We start from the raw sequence: 9,824 nt of genomic DNA, 5'->3' as shown, positions 1-9,824 counted from the left end.
TTTTTTTAAACTGAAGTATAGTTGATTAACACTATTGTGTTAGTTTCAGATACAGCAAAGTGATTCAGTTATATATATATACATATACATATATATATACATATATATATATATATATATATATATATATATATACACACACACATATATATATGTTGTTTTTCAGATTCTTTTGCCTTACAGGTTATTACAAAATATTAGGTAGAGTTCCTCGTGCTGTAGAATAGGTCCTTGTTGTTTATCTATGTTTTAATTTAATTTAATTTAATTTTTTTAACATCTTTACTGGAGTAAAATTGCTTTACAATGGTATGTTAGTTTCTGCTGTATAACAAAGTGAATCAGCTGTACATATACATATATCCTCATATCTCCTCCCTCTTGCATCTCCCTCCCACCCTCCCTAATCCACCCCTCTAGGGTGGACACAAAGCACCAAGCTGATCTCCCTGTGCTATGTGGCTGCTTCCCACTAGCTATCTATTTTACGTTTGGTAGTGGATATATGTCCATGACACACTCTCACTTTGTCACATCTTACCCTTCCCCCTCCCCGTGTCCTCAAGTCCATTCTCTATGTCTGTGCCTTTATTCCTGTCCTGCCCCTAGGTTCTTCAGAACCATTTTTTTTAGTTTCCATATATATGTGTTAGCATATGGTATTTGTTTTTCTCTTTCTGACTGACTTCACTGTGTATGACAGACTCTAGGTCCATCCACCTCACTGCAAATAACTCAATTTCATTTCTTTTTTATGGCTGAGTAATATTCCATTGTATACATGTGCCACATTCTCTTTATCCATTCATCTGTCGATGGACACTTATGTTGCTTCCATGTCCTGACTATTGTAAATAGAGCTGCAGTGAACATTGTGGTACATGACTCTTTTGAATTATGGTTTTCTCAAGGTATATTCCTCAGTAGTGGGATTGCTGGGTTGTATGGTAGTTCTATTTTTAGTTTTTTAAGGACCCTCCATACTGTTCTCCATAGTGACTGTACAAATATGGAATGCTTCACAAATTTGCGTGTCATCCTTGCACAGGAGACATGCTAATCTTCTATCATTCCAATTTTAGTATATGTGCTGCCGAAGCAAGCACTAAATAAAATCTTTTATTTCAAGTATGGATGCTGGTGTTTGAGAGTATCAGTGCTCTTAGCCACTGACAGAACATACAGAGTATAAAATGTTGAGGTTTTATGAAATGTTCTTGCATTAGCACGATTTTATAAAACTGGATTCTATGATTTAAATAAAAAGGAATGTATGGATTTTATATTATATCCTAAAGAGGGTGCTAAACTGTTAATACACCAGTTAGTCTTCCTTCATGAAACATTAGCCAGTATTGAATGCTCATCTTTGGCTTACTGTCTGCATCCTTTTTTTGTCAGAGTCAGAGATACATTTGTGGGAATGCCTTGACATGATTTTAAAGGTAACCTGCCTAGATGGGTTTTTTTCCAGCCAAAATAATACCTTTACTTTATTATTTTTCTTATTGAAGTAGAGTTGATTTACAATGTTGTGTCAATCTCTGCTGTACAGCAAAGTTACTCAGTTATCCATATATATAAATATATGTATGTTCTTTTCATATTTCCATTATGGTTTATCCCAGGAGATTGGATATAGTTCCCTGTGCTATCCAGTAGGACATTGTTTATCCATTCTAGATGTGTTTAATAAGTTAGAAGGCAGTGTAGAGAGCTCAGGATTTGGAGTAGGAGCTCTGTACCCATGCTGCCATTCTTTTTCCACTTTTTACCTTACAAGTGGCTGTGAGATTTCAAGGAAATAATTTATGCAAAATAGCTCCAATGACATCTGGAACAGAGGATAGCTCTGTATCCATAGATCTGATTCAATTTTTGAAAATAATGTCTGCTGTGTGTGCTCTCACTCTGCTAAGTGAGATTAAAATTTTTCCCTTTTTAATTTTCTCAGAAAATGTTCCCTGATGTTTGTGTATTTGGATACCACAAATGCACATGGGTGGACACATACACATGTGATTCATTTTGTTGAAATTATAAACTCTCTAGAGTTCTGTTTCCTAACCTAATCTGATCACTGATTGGGTTGTATTGCATTGTCCCTAAAGGTCCTCCATAGCTCTTTGATGGTTATTTTATGTGTTAACTTGACTGGGCTGAGAGATGCCCAGATAGCTGGTAAAACGTTATTTTTGGGTGTATCTATGAGGATGTTTCTGGAAAAAGATTAGCATTTGAATCATAGACAGTAAAGAGATCCATCTCACCAATGCAGGTGGGCATTATCCAATCCAATGAGGGCCTGAATAGAACAAAAATGTGGAGGAAGGGAAAATTCGCTGTCTCTGTTTGAGTTGGGACAACCAGCTTCTCTGGTTTTGGAGCCTTTGGACTCAAACTGGGACTTACAACATTAGACCCCCTGGTTCCTATTAAGCCTTCAGGTTTGAACTAGAAGTACAACACCAGCATACCTGGGCCTCCAGTTTGCAGATGGCAGATCATGGGACTTCTCAGCCTCCGTAAATAGGTCGATTTCTTATAATCTCTCTCTCTTCCTCTCCTCTCTCTCTCTCTCTCTCTCTCTCTCTCTCTCTCTCTCTATATATATATATATATATATATATATATATATATGGCACATATCATTGGTCTGGTTTCTGGAGAAACATGACTTACCACAAGCTATAAAAGTCTATTATGATTCTAAAAGAAAATCTCTGTGAATGTGTTTAAAAAAACAGAGAAAGAAAATTATTTCAGGATAGGTGGTGTGAAGGAGGTAGGAGGTGGAGGGCTAAGAGTAGGTAAGTTAAATCAGCTTTACAGGAGCTGATATAGTATCTACCTTGTTAACTTTTCATTAATAATATCTAGCACATATTATGCACTTGAAGTTTGTTGAATGCATCCATTCACGCCTAAGTGGATGAATGAATTGGTAGATGGAAAAATATGACAAAATTCAGTTTAAGGAGACACAGATCAATTGAAACAAGATTGTGAGAGTAGTGACCGAGAACACGACCTATGATGTTATTAAGGCCTGAGTTCGAATCTTAACTTTGATAATTATCAGCTATGGGATTCTGGACAAGTAACCAATTCCTTGAGTCAAATTTTGTCCTTATAATAATTCTAGGTAGTGGGTATTACTCTCTTTTCCCATGATGAGGACAATGAGACAGGTAAAACACTCTGTACTTGCCTCACAGTAAGCAGTGTGACGATGAGGGTGAAGATTATAGCTTAAGAGCAATATATAATATGTATGAATTTGTATAGTGTCTATTCTTCAGTTATTACCTTCAGCCTATTATAGAAATTCGCCCAACAAACTTGTATTTCTCTCATGGATCACTTAAACGAAAGGCAGTGTGACCATGTGACAGACTCATTTTGATCTCCAGCTTGGTTATAGTAGTTTGCTTGCCAGCTTATGTAGTTTAAAGCTTACATTAGTTATCTTTTTCTGCTACTAATACCTCCAAAACGTAATGGCTTAAGACAAAAAAAAAACTTTATTATCTCCTGATTCTGTGTATCCTCTGGGCAATTCTTTTGGTCTGGGCTAAGTCATGCCATCTTTCTGGGCAGACGGTGATTGGGCTTATTAGTCTAGCATGTTCTCTTTCACAGGTGAGAAGTTGGCATGATGTCACCTTGGACCACAGCAATGACTTGACTAGGTGTCTTTCATTATCCAGCAAGCTATCTTGGGCTTATTTCCATGGTTGTGGTTACAGAGTTCAAAGAGAGAGCAAATCCCAATGTAGAAGCACTTTCAAGTTCTACTTTTGCTATTTTTTTCTAATGACTTCTTGGACAAAGCAAGTCACATGGCCAAGTCCAGATTTAGAGAGTAGAAAAATACATAAGCTTCACCATTAGCTTGGAGGAGTTGCAAGATCAAGGGTATTATCCATACAGGTGTTGGAGGAATTTGTAGTCATTGTAACCATTGTAGTACTGCAATCTACCACACTCTGTTGAATGTGGTACTCACTATTCACTGCTAAAACTGACCATAATCCCCTTCAAAATCGACTGTCCTATGCCTTCAGCATCCATGAATACAGTGGCTTGCTCATGGTAGTTGTTGATTACTCTTAACTGAGAAAGGAAGAATCTAAGCTTCATCTAGTCATTCTTCCTTTATAATTCAGTTTTAATTAAAATACTTAAATTTTATTAACTTTAAGGTACAAAATATGAGTCTTATTTAAGTACATAGAAAGACTGTTGTGTAGAAAAAGGCATTACTTTTATTTTAAAAGGCTTGACATTTGCTCTCTAACAAGTCATTTAAACTCACTGCATCTGGTTGCAAAATAAAAATGGGAACTAATTTGATTTTTCTCCCCTGTGAGACAAATGAGACAATATATGCGAGAATTGCAGTGTGTTAACTGTTATAATGTGAGACAAAATATCTTAATAATATATAAGCAAACAAGCAATGTCTTTGAATTTAATTGTTTTAAAAATGAAACCTTGTTTATCTAGTTTTCTACCTCCATGTGCATTTAAAGGCTTGTAATAAAAGCCAGTTACCTTTTGATTAATTGCATAATAAATATGGAGCCAGTATGTATCAGACACAGTTTAGGTACATAGTCAACAGTTTTACTAGCATGAATTTTCCTTGAGTCTTCTAATTTTTTTGTTCTCTGGGGACTTAAAAGAAGCATCAATGTAACATTGATTCTTAACTAGGGTGAATTTGCCCCCCCAGGGTACAGTTGACAATGACTAGAAACATTTTTGGTTATTGTAACTTGGAGAGGTTGAGCACAGGCAACTAGTGAGTAGAGGTCAGAGATGCAGGGGACGCGGGTTCGTGCCCCGGTCCGGGAGGATCCCACATGCCGCGGAGTGGCTGGGCCCGTGAGCCATGGCCGCTGAGCCTGCGCGTCCAGAGCCTGTGCTCCGCAACGGGAGAGGCCACAACGGTGAGAGGCCCGCGCACCGCAAAAAAAACCCAAAAACAAACAAACAAAAAACAGAGATGCTGCTAAACATCCTACAATGCAGAGTGGTCCCTCCAACTCCCCAATAAAGAGTTACTCAGCCCAGTATGTCAGTAGTGCCAAGGCTGAGAAACCCTGCTTAACTGAGTGAAGAATTTACTGTGAGGTCATGATTTTATAGAGAAAGCAGTTGATGGTGAGCATGATGATGGCAGTGTTACAGAGGACAAGACGGAGAGAGGCTTCTTTTCTATTCATCCTCTCCAGAAGTGTCTACCCTTCCACAAAGGACAGGATGGTAAGGAGCAATCTCAAATCTTTTTACCCATTGAGTGAACTCTGCCCTTCTGGTACTTCCCAGTGCTCACTTATTATCTCAGTGGTCTTCTCCCTGTCCAGCTTTACACTAGCATTTTCTTACTGTTGTTTTCTGGAAGCATTATCTGACTGGGGCTTTAAAATCGATGAGGTACCATCAGCAATTTCCATTTTTATTAAGGGAGCAGAGGCGAGGGGGAGTTGAGTTCTGGAGTGTGTTTGCGAGGTGTTTGTTTTGACTGTCTGGTGGCTGCATACCAGCCTGAGGGAGTCACAAATGTCACTGCTGTGCAATGGTATAATTTTCCTGCCGCTCCAGAGAGTCTTCTGTGTTAATCTCCTGGCATGTCTGGCGACTTTCAAAATAGAAGTTAAAGGCAATTCCATGGAGCAGTGAAAAAAGATTCAAGGTCCCCATTCGTATTTGTGAGGACAGAGAAAATTGCTATGTGCAGTTGGCCCTTTTCATTATTGAGAACATAGAGCAGCTCGGCTTTCACCAGGGCTAATTGATTTTCACAGCTGGTGCAAGAAAGTCTAAGGATGGTATGAAACTTAAAAAGTCCCTTTGTCCAGACACTGAAGCTCATGGGTTCTGCACGGACTTAAAATTTGGGCTTCAAGAAGAGATGCTGAAATCTTCTGAAATAACCTTGGGCACCAACCGGAAAAGAGTTACTTGTTCATAGAATGCATGGTGTGAGTGGGTTATGGCCTGCCATATGGCATCCCTTCAAGTTCATTATTTTCCCTTTACATTAATTATGTTATGTGGCACAAACCTGATTTCACCCCTGGTACCAAGTAATTCCCCCATTTAATATGACATATTAGATGATGTTGATGCCTGCCTTTGCCTTATGGATGATAGAAGACACTACCTACTGACTAGAGGTCAGTATCATAGGTGTCTGCATCATAGGCTTTTTGTTTTCTAACTGAATTTCTCTACTTTATGGGCTAATTGGTTTATGTATTCCTTATTATGAAAAGCTGGAAAGGCAGTGGGAATCTGAGGCAGAGCTTCTATACAGAAGCAACAAAGCAAGGATGTAGTTGCTAGAACTGGGATAAAAGGGGAAGATTTGATCACACGTAATGTCAGTGTCCTAATGGCCTGAGCATCTTAGGAGAGGTAGCACAGTGCAGTAAAAAGCATGGGCATCAGGTCAGATCATTCTGGCTTCCATTCTGAATTTGGCCACTGAGAAGTCAAGGGATCTCAGATGAGTTCCGTTAGTTAGGGTTGTGAGATATAAAATGAATGTAAAAGGGCCAGGGATGTCATAGCCCTCAGCATGCTCTCTTCTTCCTCTTCCAATTGCCTCCCTGGAAGTTAGGTTCAAAGCCTGAGTCTTGCTCATCAAAGCCTACTTGATGTTGAGTCTTGAACCATGATGGAGACCTTCTTGTATTTTCGGCAACAACAGAATTGGTCTTGTATTTTGGGATGCAACTGGAGGATGTGTATAAAACACAAGAAGTTGTGGGCAAATACATCACTAAATCCAGTAAAGACTATTATCTGAAGCAGCAGTCAACAAGCGTTTGACCAGGGTCCACTTATACAGAGGCAGAGAACCAGTTGCCTTTCTTCCACATATTTTCACCTTCTCTTTGAAAAAAAATAACTTGATGACATGTAGTTTAAAAGGAAAAAAAGTAAACTATTTCTTGTGGCACATGAGCATTGCATACGATTTACTTCGTAAACTAAAGAAAATGTTTAGTTATGTGCTGTTATGCTAGATGACAATGTTCATAAAATTACCTACACATTAGACTTGACTCCATATTAAAGTTATTTAAAATCACACTTTTTTGGCAAGGTATCCCCAACAAAGTATAAACTCATAAGCACCCTGGGTGTTGACAGGTAGTAAATTTATATCTACTTTGATATACAAACATATATAAGGAATAAGAGTGGGGGATATTTGCAGTGCATACCGTCTTAAAGTCTAGTTATTGGAAAAAATAGTGATCAAAAATAGTGATGACTCAAATATTTATCAGTACACAATTTAGTGTTGTCTATGGACTCACAGTAAGCAAAATTAATAGTGATAATGCTGAAGGAAGGTTATTTTTAAATTAAAAGGAAAAATGTCAATAATTGAACTCCACACATTGCTAATGTGTATTGACAGGAAACATTCTTATTGAAAATTGCCAACTTGTAAAACTTTATGGATATGCTTGCATCGTAGGAACTTTATAGCATTGTGCAGCAGACAGAATTAATAGTAAAATACTAGTTGTAGTTGCTATTAAACTGCACTGATGTGCAGCTGTGCCTATTTTGCAGTGAGACCCCAAATGCTTCCTTATTTGGTATCCCTGTTAAGTAACTATGATATCCTCTCATTTTCCTTTAAAATACTTTAATACTTCAGATAAAATTACATATTAAAGTTGTATGACTTCCTATAGTTAATTGTCAGGTGAAAGTCTTAAAAATAGTAGAATCTGCACAGAATTGTAACAATTACATTTTTAGCTATTATGATTCAGATATTTTTGGTATACTTTTGTGCTATCCACTTTGTTTCATTCATTTACAATTAAACTCATAACTTAAGAATTATTGACATGTTGTTTATATAAATACTTTAAAAACTGAAACTGCTTAATTTAGTCAAAATGTAAATTTGACATTTCTAACTACAAACTCAGAGCATATTGTTCAGATGTTCCCAGTTCCATTTCAGTTCCATTTGGCTTTAAAAACAAAGAGAATTGGGCTTCCCTGGTGGCACAGTGGTTGAGACTTCACCTGCTGATGCAGGGGACACGAGTTCGTGCCCCGGTCCGGGAAGATCCCACATGCCGCGGAGCAGCTAGGCCCGTGACCCATGGCCGCTGAGCCTGCGTGTCCGGAGCCTGTGCTCTGCAGCGGGAGAGGCCACAACAGTGAGAGAGGCCCGCGTACCCCACCCCCTAGAAAAAGAAAGAGAATTCACACCTGATAAACCAAGCAGTGAAATCCAGACATATTCAACTTGTATAATTAGACTCTATAATCTAAATAGGCAATGTCTAAATTGATACATTAATGTAATTTATCACTATAAGTATTTGTTGAATTGCATAGAAATCTATCCTTGAGGGGCTGCTAATTGTACCTGTTCCATTATGGAAATACATTCTGATATTTTTATTTGATTTCATAGGTTAATCCACTTTCTCCATTTTTTAAAGAATTTTATATATTTTAAGTAGGAAATATTTGAAGATAATATCATATTCTTGACTTTTTTCATTAAAGAAATGCCTAGCCCCTTGTGTTCAGAATGAATCCTTGTTAGATATGTTTTCTGAGTCTGGGGTATATTTGTGCTCTGTGGCTCCTTATCCTTTGAGACCAGGGAACAAAATGTTTTCTGAATACGAATAGGATTGCAGCCAACCTAATGTGACTGAGACTTTATCTTGAATCTCAGCTCAAATCCTTCCCATTGGTAATGGCCACTTCTGGAGGCTTCTGTAAATGTCCTATTAATACACCAAATGTCTCTTTAAAAATTGCAGACTTTGCTCTTTACTAGTCCCTGCATGTACTCCTTACTGAAAATCCTGGCAGTATTCATTCACAATATTTACCAACAGACATCAAAAATAAAAGAAGAAGTGAATTAACTTATTACTCTGTTCCAACTCTTACACTCTTGCCACTATTGATACAATTTACAGTGGATACTTTCTTTCAGCCTTTTCTAGATTTGGATCTAGACCCTCGACTTGAATTTGAAGAGGCTGCCACAGCAGAATCACCTTTGTTTGTTTTAACTTTATCTGTCCTCTTTTAAGTTTTTGTCTTGAAACAGCGTTTTAAGAAATAGTAACTAAACAATGGTGGGAGAGGACACTATTTTTTTCCCACTGACATTTACTTTCTGCCTTTTTTTAGTCATGTATTCATTTATTCAATAAACATGTGTTGAGTATCAGCTATGTTCTAGGCACTTTGGATACACGAATGAACAGTTGCCTTCATAGAACTTACTTTCTAAAGGGGCCTGACAGACAAAAGGTATCAAACATCATACATAAGTAAATTAAATAACTTGTACAGTGATAATACTGCAGGAAAAGAGAAAGTAGAACAGAGTAAAGGACAAGAGTGTTGGACAGGTGAAGGAGGGGTAGGTTACACCATTAAATAATACATGGTCAGAGCAGGGATTAAAAAATAACTTAATGGAGATGAGGAAATTTGCTAAGTAAATAACTGGCAGACGTGGGACTTAGGATGAGAGAGTAGCAAGTGCAAAATCCCGACAGTTAAATCTGCCTTTAACTTTCATTAACTTCCACTGATTTACTCCATAAGCATTCATTGCCCACCTAAGAGACTGCAACTCTGTAAAACTGACCTCAAGAAAAGGAGAAACACTGTACACATAGAAGATAAAATACTTAATTTCAGATAGAACAAAATTAAAATAACTTGGAGAAGGCAGCATGGCACTGAGGAAATTATGTCCATAATATCACTGTTCATTGCTACATCCACCAGTTCCTAAGACAGTT

General features: G+C 37.6%; 1 non-coding gene across 1 annotated transcript; it reads right to left on the bottom strand.

The window, feature by feature from the left end:
- Positions 1-1,003: 1,003 nt before the first annotated feature.
- Positions 1,004-1,106, bottom strand: LOC115802958 (U6 spliceosomal RNA). Its single transcript, XR_004023546.1, has one exon. It is a non-coding gene; the product is annotated as a U6 spliceosomal RNA (small nuclear RNA).
- Positions 1,107-9,824: the final 8,718 nt, after the last annotated feature.

Source organism: Delphinapterus leucas, chromosome 2, assembly GCF_059928025.1.
Source record: "Delphinapterus leucas isolate spDelLeu-1000000601 "Yukka" chromosome 2, BTC_Dleu_Yukka2, whole genome shotgun sequence".
NCBI classification, from domain to species: Eukaryota; Metazoa; Chordata; class Mammalia; order Artiodactyla; family Monodontidae; genus Delphinapterus; species Delphinapterus leucas.
Note: the sequence above shows the minus strand (reverse complement) of the source record. Positions and strands in the feature narration are given on the sequence as shown.